Below are 16,356 nucleotides of genomic sequence, written 5' to 3'. Positions count from 1 at the left end.
CAGGATATCTGCCAGCACTATTTCTTTATCAGGCAGAGTGATGCCATAACTCTGATGCTCTGAGTAATGTTTGCAGTTTTCCTGGTTCCACACAGATTTTCTTGTTGCTCGAGGGGACAATGATCACTCTCCACTATGACCTTTCTCCAGCAGTCATTGACCTTCTTCGTACAATGATGTCTGTTACTCCAGATGGCCACGATGGTATTGAACTAAATGACAACCTTGGAGCAGGCTGGCATAGTCTGGTATCATGGCCTCCACTACAGGTCCTGGAGGATGAGGAAGTCCCATGTTTGCACCACCCCATCCAGAATGACCTCTAGGTCCCTGCTCACACAATTACATGCTGTTTCCCCCCATTTTCCATGACTCAGGCAAATCTCAGCAGTTGTGCAGGGCAGCTCTGGACTGACAATGGTTGTCCAGGTTAAAGGTAGCATGGGTGCAAGGGATGCTTGTGAATTCTGGAATAGCCACTGAATGGTGAATTGTTCTGGAAACAGCCAGAAGTAAGATTGGGCTGGAATTGGATGTGAGGGCTGTCATAGTGCAGAGTAGATAGTTGATGAGGTAAGCTTGCTAAGATACAGCGAGAAAACTGCTTGGTTGTGTGGCAGAAATCCCTCCAAAAGTTGTATCCCTCCAAAACAATGTATTCTTTGTTCTGTTCTATTACCCTATGCACTTTGTATGGTGTGATCTGGCAGGACTGCACAAAACAAAACCTTTCACTGTACTTAGGTACATGTGACAATAATAAATCAAATCAAATCAAAAATCTTGATGCAACTCAGACTTCACCAAGAAAACATAAGATTCAGCCCATTGTTACTCAACACGTGACTGAAGTAAGGCAAGAAATCTGGCACCTTGGGACATATATTTATATTTGTGAACCGATTATTTCCTCGCACTTTACAAATAATGTATAAGAAGAACAATATCACATTGTGTTGCGGTTAGTGTTGCGGTTAGTGTTGCAAATGGAGGTGGTTCAACACTCCTTTAACTTACTCACTTTCAGCGACATGAGAGGACACCATTTCTAATTCCTTAACAAACAACCTGTGCTCCCAACTCACGTTTCTTAAAAAGTTCTTTGGGAAAAAACTGAGTTCTTAGAAGTCGATTCCAGAAGTTGACGCTTAATTACCCACTGTCCCACCTCTTTTCTGCTGCTCCTGGTTTTGCCTGTGATTTGTTTCTCATTGACACTCCTTGTTTCACTCCCTGACATACCATCTCCCTCAATGTTTCTCTCTGTTTCATCCTGTGATATCTTGCCCTTTCCTCTTCTCTCCTTTCGTCTCCCTTATTCTGTCCTTTCTCCCCCCACCAAATGTTGGTCCATTCTCACTTATGGTCTTACTTTTCCCTGCACACTTTCAACCATTTTCAGAGTAAAAGCCAGATTTTCTCCCTACCAAAGGCAGAACATCATTCAGTAATGGGATTTCTGTCTTAAACCAGCCCTCCATAAGAAAAGTCAGGTCCAGTTTGGATCATGTGGGTAGATGGAAACGATGTCTTGTCATGTTTCCAGTAGGCTAGGGAAAGTGTAGGGCTGTCTGTCCTGTTGGTGTGTACCTCTCTGTGTCTGTTTCTTTCCGTCTGAATTTTTGACTTATCCAGCTGCCACAAGACCATATATTTTTTTCAATGTTAGCAGTTTTTAAAATCTGAAATGCTCCAGATGGTCAGGTGAAACACTTGGCAATCAGTAAATCTGTTAGAAGAAAGAAGGAAAAACATTAGTCATTTCACTCTGGCATTAAAAAGGCAGTAGCAAAATCTGATTTGCTTTATGCATCTGACATGAAACAAGAGCTAGCAGGCTCCTATTGAGCTTGGATCCAAATTTTGTTTTATTCGCTCGTGGGACAAGGGCGTTGCTGGCTGGTTGCCTAAAGGTCCAGGTTTATCATTGAGCAAACATTATATGGAAAAAATGTTCAAGGATTATCATCTGAAGCTAAAAAATATTAAACAAGCATAATCACTCAAATAAATTTATGTGTCACTTTATCCATTTTGATCATTAAAAGTACATTCCTGATGCAATGATTTCATCACATGTTCACGTATATTCTATGTGAGAATAAAGACTTCTCCAGTAAAATTGAATCCTCCTGGTTTGCATTGATGCTGTGGAAATTGAGTTTTTAATGGATCATAGTTGTTTCAAAACCCAAGCCTGTCTGAAGATACTCACCATGGCAGGGATGTTTTAATCAGATCTTAGTTTTACCCAGTTGGGAGATAGTTAATCTTAATCTGTAAGAGGTGGTGGGAATGGGTGGAGGGACTGGGGCTGTGTGATAGGGGCAGTTGGTGCACGCAAAGAAATGAAGGTGCAAAAATGCCAGCATGTTAGAAATCTCACACGACCCTGCTGCCTTCCAGATTTAACCAGAGTGCACTTTGAGACATGCAGAAGACGACCCATGGACAAGGAGTTTGTCAATTAACATGTGCAAAGTGGCAGTTGAGTGAGATTTAAGCCTGTTTTCTGGTTAACTGCCAGAGCCTGTGTTTCCCGACTGTCTGAAATTCGTCAGAATCGACAAAGTGAGTGTGCAGTAGGGATTGGCAGGGCCACTAATTCTTGGGCTGAATTGTTTTAAGTGCAGGCCTCTGACAGCTGCATCCTTACCTGGGTTAAAGGGTTTCCCTCGCAGGATTTGTTCTGAGAATATTCCTTCTCTACTTTGAAGGGGATTTCCAAAACGTGGAGGTCATTTATACTTGGAGGCTATTTCTATGAGGTTAGAATTTTTTGATTTATATTTGCGTTTCCCAGCTCCCAGCGCTCACAGCAACATGGGAACAGCTTGTGCAACTCTGCCCTGTACCTCCGATGAACAAGTGAAGCAGAAATTCCAGTGCGCTGCTAATAGTAACAGCTGCCAATTCCTCAGCCACTTGCCAATTCCTCAGTCAGTAGAACAAACAGATTAAATACAGAGATCCAGCTTAGAGGAGGCAATACAGGAGCAACAGGCTGGAGATCAGCTTTTTCCACATGAAGCCACTGTGCCATAGAAAATGGTGGACCTTTGCCATAATCAAGAATCTCAGGGGCGAAACTCATGCCAGCCAAAACCTGCTGGCCAATCAGAAGCAGGATGACCATAATCTGAATTAAGGTGGATCAAAGCTCGTCACAATGGAAGCATTAAATTCCACACAGACTTACTCCTGAAATAATACCTCCTTCCAAGTGAGCTAGATAGGCATGAATTGCCAGTGGTCCTTAAGATCAACTTCAGTTGCTTCATCTCCATCACCTTCCAGGAATTTGTTCAGAGATGAATATATTCATTATCTGCTGTTTAAAGTTTATGGTCAGTGGTGAAGCAAATGTCCTCCCTGTTGACATCAAAGTAAGCTTTGCTGATAGGCCTAATAATCTTTTTGGTGACAATTTCCTCAATGCACCTTACAGTGCCACTATACCCATTGCACTGTTCTTTACTGGGCATTCCCAGCATGATGCATGAATGATATTAGACTTAGAATCCCTTCAGTGTGGAAACAGGCCCCTCAGCCCAACAAGCACACACTGACACACAGAGCATCCCACCCAGACCCATTGCCCTATAAACCCACCTAATCTACACTCCCTGAAAACCATGGGCAATTTAGCATGACCAATACACCTAGTCTGCACATCTTTGGACTGTGAGAGAAAACCAGAGTACCTATTCAAAGTCCACACAAACACGAGGAGAATGTGCAAACTCCACACAGACAGACAGACACCCAAGAGTGGAATTGAACCTGGGCCCCTGCTGCTGTGAAGCAGCAGTGCTAACCACTGAGCCACTGTGTCAGGATGGCCAAGCAAGCAATCACTTTAAAGGATTTTCAATAACAGACATGGTTGAATTTTCATTTTGGTGTCAAGATCCAGATGTAGGGATCATTTGTTGGTCCCAACCCAGCATGGTGTGCTCCAGATAAGGCCACCACCATTTTAAAGGATGGACAATCAAAGGCTGTGGAGCAGGCTTGCTGTCCAGCTGGGTATAGAGGATAAACTCCCAATGCTAGATGGCCATACTTAGAAAAAGGCATAGGAATTGGAGAGGGTAAACCCGATTGAAAGTAAGTGAAGGTTCCAGGAGTAAAGTTAGAAATCAATAAAGATAAAGGGGATAACTTTAGAAAAGCGAAGTGAAGACCAGAAGGAGAAGGAAAGTAATTGAAGATAGAAAGTACTTACCTCTAACAAAGTGCATCGCCATCATTGGGACTTAGCTTCACGAGACATGTCTGCAAGGGATGGTGAAGGGGCCGGAGGAGAAATTTATATTCAGACTGCAGAATCATAAATGCCTCAGAATTTTGTAAACTAGGAAAGAGCAAATTTGAAGAAATGAAGTGAACGAATCTAGCAGAAGATGAAAAGACAGCTTTAGAAGGACTTATCCTGGGACTCCATTATTAAACCAGGAAATTTATAAAAGCCACAGCCAGAAAATTTTGTTTACTAAATGGTGTAAAAGGAAGTGCCGGGTGCTTTATACTGGAAAAGGTGGGAAAATATCCATTTTACTTCAGGAAGAAGCAGGAAACCCTACCTTGACTGCAGAAGGCGGGAATACCCTGAAGCAGGCAAGAAAACAAACATTACAGAAATATTGTATTATAAAGCAACATAATGTTTAAAACTTGTTGACAATAAATCACAATAGAATAGCTATTTATACAAGTTAAAGCTTTCCTGTCACAGCATTGCAGCAATCCAGTGTTTAAAAGGATTGGGAGCACAGAAAATGCTGTATGGAATCAGCAAACTCTTAGTAATTAAATTTATTGCAACATTGATAAATACAAAAATACAAGCTTAAAGAACAGCAAATTACATATGACTTAGAAGTGTATGAACATACAAACATACGAACATTGAGCAGGAGCAGGCCACTTGACTCAAGCCTTTTCTGCCATTCAATAAGATCATGAGGAGTAAAGCTGATAATGGGGACAGTGTGTAGATAAAAATGGCTTGGCTGGGCTGCAAGCTTTGCTGCATTGTCAGCTTTTCTTCTTCCCTGACCGACCATCAGTCATCCTTTTGTCTCCCTACTGTCTTCCTCTCTCTCTCTCTCTCTCTGGGCTTTCTCTGCAACTATCCACTCACTCCCTTCTCTCTCTCTCTTTCTCTTGCCCTGCCAATACCATCAACATAAATGCTACCTTTTCCTAACAGCTATCAGTTCTGGAGAAGGGTCAATGAACTCAAAATCTGGATCCTGCTTTCTCTCACTGATGCTGCCAGTCTGCTGAGTTTCTCCAGCAATTTCTGTTTTTTTTTAAGTCTTTTGTGTCACCTTTAGCTGGAATGTCTGTCCAATGCAGGGGGCTTAGAAGCTTCTGGAAATAAGACCATGTGATGAACCTTGGTCATTTTTTCAATCCAGCAAGATTATCCATTGTTAAAAGGAACAGAATTTAAACCCAAAAATATAGAGGAGAATTCAGTTTTCTTTAGGATTGTTCTTCATGGCCTCTGGCCATAACAAATGCTTTTTTTTTGTTCCTCCTGTCAAAATGAACAATTTCACATTTTCTCAAGTTGTACTCCATTCACCATATCATTACCCACTCAACTAAGATACCTATATCAGTTGTATTCTCATTATGGTTTCTTCATAATTTTGGTTTCTACCTATCTTTGTGTCCTCAGCAAATTTAGCTACCATGCCTTTGGTCATACAGTCATAGGGATCTACAGCACAGAAAAAGGCCCTTCAGTCCATCAGTCTGTTCCAGTCAAAAAGAAGAATCTAACTCCTCTGATCCCATTTTTGAGCATTTGGCTCAAGATTTGTATGCCTTGACATCACAAATACACATTTAAATACTTCTTAAATATTATTTTTGAGAAGATTTGTAGCTCGTGTTGTGGATGAGGTTGTAGACATACTGAGCCGGTGGATTTGGTAGCAAACGTTTCGTCACCCTGCTAGGTAACCTCCGGTGAAGCATCAGTGTTCTGTCCCCCATGTTATTTATATGCCTCGGTTTGCTGGGTGCTTCGTATTACTTCTGGTTTTGTTTCTCAGTGGTTTGTACAAAGGGTCTAATTCAATGTGTTTGTTGATGGAGTTCCAGTTGGAATAAGAGGCCTCCAGGAATTCCCTGGCGTGTCTCTGTTTGGCTTGTGCGATTATGGATGTGTTGTCCCAGTTGAATTCATGTCCCTCGTTGTCCGTGTGTAGTGACACAAGTGAGAATTGGTCTTGTCTCTTGGTGGCTAGTTGGTGTTCATGTATCCGTATAGTCAATACGGGTATATAGCTTTAGTTTATTCTTTTGTGCAGTAAACTTCTTTTATGTTCTGTTATTAACAGACTTCTGCAACCTGGTGTGACTGTTTTAGTGGCTAACCAACACATCAACCAATGGCAAAAATAAAGCACATGATCTATCAAGCTAGGTTTCATTCTGGGATCTGATGTGCCTAGTATTACTGTCAGCTGAGGACAAAGCAATGCACTGAGTAGCTCTAACTCAAAAATCCCAAAGTTGCAGGAAATGGTTTGATGCTACTCCACTGCCGAGATCTTCTGTCTCAACCTTATGATTCCTTTATTTCACTATCTGAAAAATTGAAATTATAAATGTAGGATAATCAACACTTCTAACTTCCTTGTATGCTGTTGGCGAGAGTAATTTGACATGATTGGCTAATAATTCTACTTGTTGACATCACTGTTCCTGCCTCAAGATCCCTCCTGGAGTTGGTACCAGATTTAAACTGCCATTGGGAAAGCAGAAACTTACACTAAAGATCATTAGATCTTTGGGGACAGTTTTCATTGGGGTCAGCAGTGACACCGTTGCTTGGATGCCTATTGCACAACCCAGGTCATTCTGTTTATGTAGACCAATTATTTTAACCCAACTCCTTCCTAACCAATTTAGCTATGTTAATTTATATAAGATCAGAACTATGTTGAATGTTGGGTAGCTCTTCTTTTCCAAGGGAATAGTAGAAGGTGGAGCAGACTGTCATTTAGAGTAATGAGTACTGATTCACTCTACTCTTTCAAACAGAAACTGGAGCTGATCTTGGCTGGGATGGTGATCACCTCATAATAAAGGTATACACCATGTTACATAACCCAGAGCCAACGTGATCCACTGGATAAATTTTAAACACTACAATGCGTTAGAGAGGAATATTTAAAGTTATTTCTCTGTAACATCCTTGGGTTTCTATTCTTAAGTTTCTTTTCCCCCAGACCAGTAATAAGCTCAGGACTGTTGAGAGAGTGTATGTATAAGGTATTACAGCTGTATGGGATAATATGGCTGAATCAGTGGGTCTTCATCTGCCTATTATTCCCCTATATTACTGACCCACTAGTAACGATATAGGAGAACTTTGAAAAATTCTCCAATTAATTTTTGGAGAATGGGATTTCATTGTCAGTTTCTAATTGTGTAGTAGACAGATATTCTTCTATCTTATGCCGAATAATTTGATGCAATATTAATGCACAGACTCTGTGTTGCTACATTACCACAACTATTTCTTCTGTTGTTTTTTCACAAGAATTATTTTCAACAGCAACATGAACAGTGAATATCAGAAGTCTCAAATTTAAAGAAAAATATTGTGAATACTGGTTTTCACAAATCACATCATTCTGGCCTCTGAATGGGGGAGATTATACGGCCAACAAAGCATAACAATTCAAAACAATAGCTCCGAGGGTAAATAAGGAATATTAACATTTGAAAAAGGAGCTAAATTGAAACAGGAGAGTCTGAAAGCTCATTAAGGCTATAGGAACAGCAATACACAAGAGAACATGAAGGATGGGGGGGCACCATGATGCATCTCAGGTGGAGACTGCGAGTCACTCATGAGGAAGCCAAGTGGAAATCTTACCACCTTTGATCCAAAGTCAACTGCACAATCATGAGACAAAATGCCTTCCAACTCAAACAGATTGGGCAGAGCAAGTTCCCGTTTTCTGCAGGTGTGGAATATGATTCTTGGAATTTGAGGTATTGCTTTGTGCAATTGTATTAATAATGCATACACCTGTGATGCAGTAATGACATCAAGCTCAAAGAATGAACTTGTAAAATTATGGCCTCAAGCAATCGTGGCGACTACATAGTTTACATTAATTATCTCCTTGTCGTTTCAGATAAGCAAATCTAACCAGACACTACCTGAAACACATTTCATATCTGACACTGGAAAACTAAACTTCAACGCTGCCACTTTCATGCACTGTGAACTGTAGGTTCAGAAGGACATTGTCAATGACGTTCATGGGTGGCTTTTTGGGGGAGGAGGTGCTATTACAGTGGATTAATTAGGGGTGGCACGGTGGCACAGTGGTTAGCACTGCTGCCTCACAGCACCAGGGACCTGCGTTGGATTCCAGCCTCGGGCTACTGTCTGTGAGGAGTTTGCACATTCTCCCCGTGTCTGCGTGGGTTTCGTCCGGGTGCTCCAGTTTCCTCCTACAGTCCAAAGATGTGCAGGTTAGGTGGATTGGCCATGCTAAATTGCCCATAGTGTTCAGGGAGGTGTAGATTAGGTGGGTTATAGGGGAATGGGTCTGGGTGGGATGCTCCAAGGGTTGGTGTGGACTTGTTGGGCCGAAGGGCCTGTTTCCACACTGTAGGGATTCTATGATTGATTGATTAAGAACTTCATTCTCTCATGTAGCATTGGCACTTTGGATCTGCAGCAGATATCAGGTTACATAACTCAGGGTCCATATCAGAGCAGAGCATTGGCCTCCTTGCACAGCCTCCACATTGCATACTTTGTCAGGGTATAGCACGATGTTTCATTGTGATTGCTGTGAGAGCTCAGTGGTACCGTTACTGATCTGTTGTTCTGTTTCTGTTATTCTCCACTGGCTCACACATCTGGCATGGAAATGGTGGTTGCTGGATTCCCTGCTGCACAGGTCAGTCCAGCATTGAAGGAAAGAGAAATTACAACATCTGTGGACTGCTATGAACATGAAGGAGCACAGAACTAGATAATACTGTCTGGGACATTATCTATAAATATGACTATGTTGTTGTTTGACAAGTTTATTTGACAGCTCTCCAAATTTTGGTACAATGGATCTCAAATGTTAGTAACTAGAACTTTACAGGGTTTGCTGTTGTGTTTTCTGATTGAGATCAATATCGGGTAGTACATCAAATTTCATACCTTTGAGACTGTGATACACTGAGTGGCATGCTAGAATATCTCAGAGAATGATTAAGACTCACAAACATGTTGCTACATGCTCTGAAATCACATGCAGGCCAAATCAGATAAGAACAGCAGATTTCCTTTCTTCATGGGCATCAGTGAACCAGCTGTGATTTCATGGTCTTCATTAGACTTTGAATTTTCTGTTCAAATTCAACATCTGTCTTGGTGGTATTCAAACCCAGGTCCCCAGACCATTACCCTGGGACTCTGGATTACCCAAACCAGCAAAATACCACCATGCCATCATTTGCCATGCTGCACCATGTTGTATCATTCCACTTATAGGTGTACCCTTCTTGCCTCCAAAACACTTTACTATTTTAGTCAAAATATTAGATGATTTTATTGTTTGAACATGCAATGTAAATAACCCTATCAATTCTGCACATTTTTACTCCTGCATGCTTAATGTTTCGCATATCACTCTTTAGGATGACGCTTTTATTTCTGGGGAGATTAAGGGTTTACAATTAATGCGGATAAAACAAATTAATATTCAGTATGTCATTGTTCTGTCTTGTCAAAAATGCACTTGTCTAAAACTATCACTGGACTTGAATAGTGGGATTATAAAATATGCGAAACTCAGGTCTGGAATAGGCAGCATGTGTGGAGAGAGAAACAAAGTTAACTTTTCCAATATGACTTCTTTGGAACCCCATCTACATTTTTTCTTGTGATCTGGAGCTACCTGTTAAATGTTTTAACTCATTTTGTGAGCAGAAAAGCACCCATCGGAAATCATTTAAGACTTACCCCACTCCAAGCCCATATTTTGCTCCCTATCATGAAGATATGGATTTAATAGACAAGCCATTTTTTCTAATTGGAGAGGGGAATGTAAATGAAGAGAATCTTACGATGCTACAATTTTAGTGTATCATCTGTATTGCAGGGTCTTATATGTTTTCATGTTACTTAACATTTTCTGTGTCCTACTTCAGATTTTCTGTTGGTAATTCTCTCAAAAAGATCTATGGGGATAAGAATTAGCACCAGTGAAATCAGCTCCATTATCGGTTTCTATATGGCATGTTTTAATGTTTGGCATAGCACACAAACAGAACAAAAGCCAAAAAAGCACTCTACAAGACAGCACCTGGCATTAGTTACACAACAGTAGTCGTTTTGATCCCTGAAACCGTAACTCCAGTAGCATAAACCTAAATTTATGGGATTGCTGAGATTCGTGCTCTACTGAACACAGAACTACCAGGGCATGGAGACAGATAGGTGAGTGCCTCCTGCTAGTCAAACAAAAAACTGACAAATGAATAAAGGATACTTAGCTTTGGAGTCCTTGCTAAATTTATTAAATGAACAAAAGCAGCTAAGGAAAGAGCTATATGTTTATTTGTTCAAAAAAATGTAGAAATAGAAAACAGTGCATGCATACTATCGAAGCTCATCTAACAGATACATATTTTCATGTTTTATTTTTAACAATCTGTTTTTTCATATCTTCTGAAACCACTAAACTGGATGCACATTCAATCACACAATTTAGTGGCTTCAGGAGTAGTGACAAATATTAACCCCAGTCCTGGATTCTTTATCCAACTTGTTATTTTTCTTCTATTGTGAATTGACAAGATTATTTAACTGGGGAGTAATTGCATTCAGACATATCCCTCCATCAGCTGGCACCTGTACATTCCAACTGGAGTAATTAGGTAAGGATAAGGAGCAGAACCTTTGATGGATTTTTTTTTCCTTTCCTAAGGCCAGTTGTAGCATCCCAGCTTAACTAAACAAAGACAAGAAATCAAACAGGGTAATGTAAGTCAGTACTGGGTAGCTGCTAGTTAAATATAAGTCAATCTTGATGATCTACCAACATTTGTGAACTGTTCAAAACTTGCACTTGCATTTATGAGCCTAGATTTCCCACCTTTGGCAGGTTAGGGTCTGACTAGAAATACTGCTATCAGATTTGTACAATTACTAACCTGCTGCAATTTCCACTATTTGCTTAGTTGGCAGGGGTGATGCAGTGATCGGTATCCTGATAGGTTTACTACACTTGATAGATGTAAGTTATAAGGAGTTGACATATTTTGCCAATCATGTCTGTCAATTGTCAGCCTTTTCAAGAGCGTCTTCAGACTCTTGGAAGTGCATATAAGAAATGTAATGAATAGACATTTTCTATGATCCAGCACCCTACTTCTGTCATTTTCTCCACTGCCTCTCCAAACTTTCCATTCTTCTGACTCGGGCTTTTCTGGATCTTCTCTTCTCTTCACTAATGGCAGCCATTCTTATAGCTGGCCAAAGAACAACCTAAAGAGACTAATCGATATATCATGAAGTACATGAAATGTGTGTTAAAGCATTTAAATATGTAGAAGAATTGGATTGGAGGACCCAGGAGGAAGTGAGGAGTGGAACAATATTATCTGTACTAGAGGCAAACACAATGCATTCCCCTGCCACTGAGTGACTGTGATCTGCTTGCTCATTTCAAAACAAAGAAGGATGGAGCAGGAATGGTGAAGTATAAGGATATCACTAGAGGGGTACTGTAAGCAGGGATAGCCCATCAATGTGGCGCAATAGGTTAGTGCGTTCAGCTGTTAACCAGAAGGTTGGTGGTTTGCAACCACCCGGGTTCGAAGGACTTCCTTACTATAAAATCCTTGGATGACCAGGGATGTTATGACCTTGGTCAAAAAGATAAGGGAAGTATACGTCAGGTCTAGGAGGATGGGAATTGACAAAGCCCTTGAAGTGTAGATGGAAAGTAGGAAAGAACTTAAACAAGGAATTAGAAGGGCTAAAAGTGGTCATCAGAAGTCGTTAGCAGACATGATTAAGGAGAATCCCAAGGCTTCATATGCATAGATAAAAAGTAAGAGGGTAGCCAGGGAAAGGGTTGGCTCACTCAAAGACAAAGAAGGAAATCTATGCGTGGAGCCAGAAGATGTAAGTGAGATCTGAAACGAATACTTTGTGCATGTATTCAAAAAAGAGGAGGAATTGGTGGAGAATGATCTCAGGGAAGGGAGTGTGGAAGTTCTAAGCCACGTTGCTAATAAAAAGGAAGAGATGTAGTGCATCTTAAAAAGTATTAAGATAAATAAGTCCCCAGGTCACAGAATCCCTACAGTGTGGAAACAGGCCAGTCGGCCCAACAAGTCCACACTGCCCCTCTGAAGAGCATCCCACCCAGACCCATCCCCCTACACTTTACCTGTAACCCTGCATTTCCCATGTCTAAACCACCTATTTTGCACACCCCTGAACACTATAGGCAATTTATCATGGCCAATCCACCTAGTCTGTGCAGCTTAGGACTGTGGGAAGAAGGCAGAGCATCTGGGAGAAACCCACGCAGACATGGGGAGAATGTGTAAACTCCACACAGACAGACATTTGGCCAAGGACAGGATTGAACCCAGGTCCCTGGTGTTGTGAGGCAGCAGTGCTAACCACTGAGCCACAATGCCACGTATGGGATCTAGCCCATAATATTGAGGGAGGCAAGAGAACAAATTGCTGGAGCATTGACAGACATTTTTGTATCGTCTTTGGCCACAGGTGAGGTCCCCAAGGACTGGAGAATAGCCAATGTTGTCCCATTGTTGAAGAAGAGTACCAGGGATAATCCAGGAAATTACAGGCCCGTGAGATGCACATCAGCGGTAGCAGACTTATTGGAAAAGATTCTCATGACAAGATCAAAACCCATTTAGAAGCAAATGGACTTGTTAGCGATAAACTGCATGGTTTGTGTGGGGACATCGTGTCTCACAAACTTGATCAAGTTTTTTGAGGAAGTGACGAAGATGATGATGGAATACAGTAAAGCTTTTGACAAGGTCCCTCATGGCAGATTGGTACAAAAGCTGAAGTCACATGGTACCTTGGCAAGATGGATACAGAACTGGCTTAGTCATAGGAGACAAAGGGTATCGGTGGAAGGATGCTTTTTGGAATGGAGTGTTGTGGCTAGTGGTATTCAACAGGGATTAGTGCTGGGACCTCTGCTGTTCATGGTTTAGATAAACGTGGCTGGTCTAAATAGTAAGTTTGCAGATGATACAAAGATTGGTGGAGTTGCAGATAGTGGGGAGGACTGTCACAGGATATAGATCAATTGGAGGCGTGGGCAGAAAAATGGCAGTTGGAGTTTAATCCGGCCAATTGTGATGTGAAGCATTTTGGAAGGGCAAGTACCGATGGAAATTATACAGTGAATGGCAAAACCCTTAGGACTACTGACAGATAGAGAGATCTGGGTGTGCAGGCCCACAGATCACTGAAGGTGACAGCGCAGGTAGATAAGGTAGTAAAAAAGGCCTAGATGTTTGCCATCATTGGAAGGGAAATTGAGTGTAAGGATAGGCAAGTTATGCTGCAGTTTAATAGAACTTTAGTTAGTCCACACTTGGAATGTTGCGTACAGTTCTGGTCATAACACTACCAGAAGGATATGGATGTTTTGGAGACGGTACAGAAAAGGTTTACCAGGAGGTCGCCTGATATCGGGGATTTTAGCTATGAAGTAAGTTTGGATAGACTGGGTTTGTTTTCACTGGAAGGCAGGAGGTTGAGGGGCGACCTGATAGAAGTTTATAAAATTGTGAATGGCATGGATAGAGTGGAAAGTATGAGGCATTTTCCCAAGGTGGAGGGGTCAATTACTAGGGGACACAGGCCCAAGGTGCAGGAGGGGAAGTTTAAAAGAGATATGTGAGGCAAGTTTTTTACACAAAGGGTGGTGAGTGGCTAGAATGCACAGACAGAGGAGATGATGGAAGTAGACACAGTAGCAGCATTCAAGAAGCACCTGGATGAATGCATGAATAGGAAGGGAATAGAGGGATACAGATCCTGTGAGTGAAGACAGTTTTAGTATGGAAGGGCAAAATGTGTCGGCACAGGCTTGGTGTGCCAAAGGGCCTGTTCTTATGTCGTATTGTTCTTTGTTGTTTATTCACAAGGGGCAAGAAAAGAAAATCTACAGGTGAAAACCACAATATCTATCAAGAGTGCCCTGCAGACTTGCTTCCATTGTTAGAGACTCCTGGATGATCTGAGTGAGTTGACAATCCCGTTTAGTTGGAGCTGGCTAGATTCCAGATCACAGTTTTCTCCAACTGGTGACTACATTAGTGTAGATTGCGAAAGACTGAGCTCTCCTTCATGTGTGGGCAGCTGAAGGCTTTTTTTTTTAATCAACAGAAAACATTTAGTTGCTAAAATTGATAAATGACCATCTCCATTTATGATAGGAACAAATTGCTGAAGTCAGAAGGCAAGTTAATAATTTCTTTTTGGCTTCTGAATTCTTCCACGCGTTGCTTGTTTAGTAATGAATAAATTCAATGAGTAAAGTTCATTCTGCTGGTGTAATGGCAAGTCTACATACAAAAGCTAAAATTATTCATTACAACACAAAGGAATTGACTTAGTGATTGCTATTAAGTACCCATAAAGATAACAAGAATATTTTTAATGTGTTTATTTCTGGGAACGCTGGTTTAAAGGGAGACACAGAATATAGGACCTTTTAGTCAGTTCCCATACGCTTGGAAATTTGCTGAAATTTGCTGGTTTGGGTCAACTAATCATTGTGCATGTGTAAAGCTAAAAACTGTGTTTTGACAGGATATTCAACTGGGTGAGGTGTCACAACCAAAGCATGATTTTATTCTTGTATATTCCAGCAGAGAAACTGGCTGGTAGTTAGGGATAAGAATCCTGGCTGATTTGTTGTTCTCCTTCCTAATCCAATTCTGAGCCTACCCCTGCTGTCCCAAAAGCGCAGATTGTGATTGAAATTGTGATGTTTCTGGTCAGAAAAAGTGTGACAAAAATGCTTATATGATCATAAAGCTATTAGACCAAAACAGTGAAAAATAAATCAATAACCTTGGTAGTGATCAACTGAAAGAAGAAAAAAAAAATTATAAAATATCCTGAAGTGATGTCTACAATCATGTTAATAAATAATGATTATTTGAAATACAGGTTAGAATCTTCCTGTAATAAAAGCAAAGTACTTCAGATATGAAACAAAAACAGAAAATGCTGGAGAAACTCAGCAAATCTTGCAGTGTCTGTGAAGAGAGAAACAGTAGTAATTTTTTGAGACCAATATGACACATACTAGACCTGAAACATGATTTTTTTTTCCTCTATCTCCACACATACTGCCAGACCAGAATCTTCCTGCATCTGTCTTTTCTCCTGTCTTCATTTCTGAGGTTAACATCATGGATATCCATTGGATCCAGACTTGTGGCAGTATACACCGATGGTTTGTCATTGCCTTTTGCAGGATTACTGACCAGGAAACTTTCCTCCTCTTAAAGCCTGTCATCAGACATTTTGACGGATTTACAGACTGGTAATCAATCTGTTCAACTATGTTACAAATGCACCTACCATGATCGACAGGCCCTGGCATGGAACTTGAACCTAGATGTAGGTACGCAACCATTGCACCGTAAGATTCCTCTTCTGGTGTACAATCACTAATTCTATTTGTGTAACCACAACTATAGCCGAAAAGCTAAAAATTTTTCTGAAGAAGGGTCTAGGCCCGAAACGTCAGCTTTTCTGCTCCTCTGATGCTGCTTGGCCTGCTGTGTTCATCCAGCTCTACACCTTTTAACAGAATAAAAGACTATTTTACTACTAAATAGCAACTGTTTCAATATAATAACATCCCATAATCGCACCCCTGGCAAAGGCAAATTCAATAAAATAGATTGTCTCACATGCAAAGTTTCCCCAGTCCAGAAGGAACGAACATTGATTAAAAAAACACTCAGAGAGAGATCTCAACCATTTTGCAATAGCAGAGAGAGATGTATAGCAGCTTCTGAACCCCAAAAGCTACTGGAAGTTAAACTAAAGTCCTGGTTTGGTGGAAGCTTGACCCCACCTCTTCATGCTGCTTCAATTGATCCAACTTAAAAAACCCAAGGCCTTACAAGCTGTTAACTTTATTGGCTTGGAACAGACTGCTCGTTGCCTCTCTCTCAACCTCTCTTCATGATAAAAAAGAAGCACAAAATGCATCTCTTAAATGCATCAAATCATCACAATACCTTGGCAGCAGAGTTTCAGAGGAGCAGCATGAGAGTGTTCTGTTG

This window comes from Rhincodon typus, chromosome 5 (assembly GCF_021869965.1).
Source record: "Rhincodon typus isolate 14 chromosome 5, sRhiTyp1.1, whole genome shotgun sequence".
NCBI lineage: Eukaryota > Metazoa > Chordata > Chondrichthyes > Orectolobiformes > Rhincodontidae > Rhincodon > Rhincodon typus.
The sequence above is the reverse complement of the archived record's forward strand: the minus strand, read 5'-3'. Positions refer to the sequence as shown.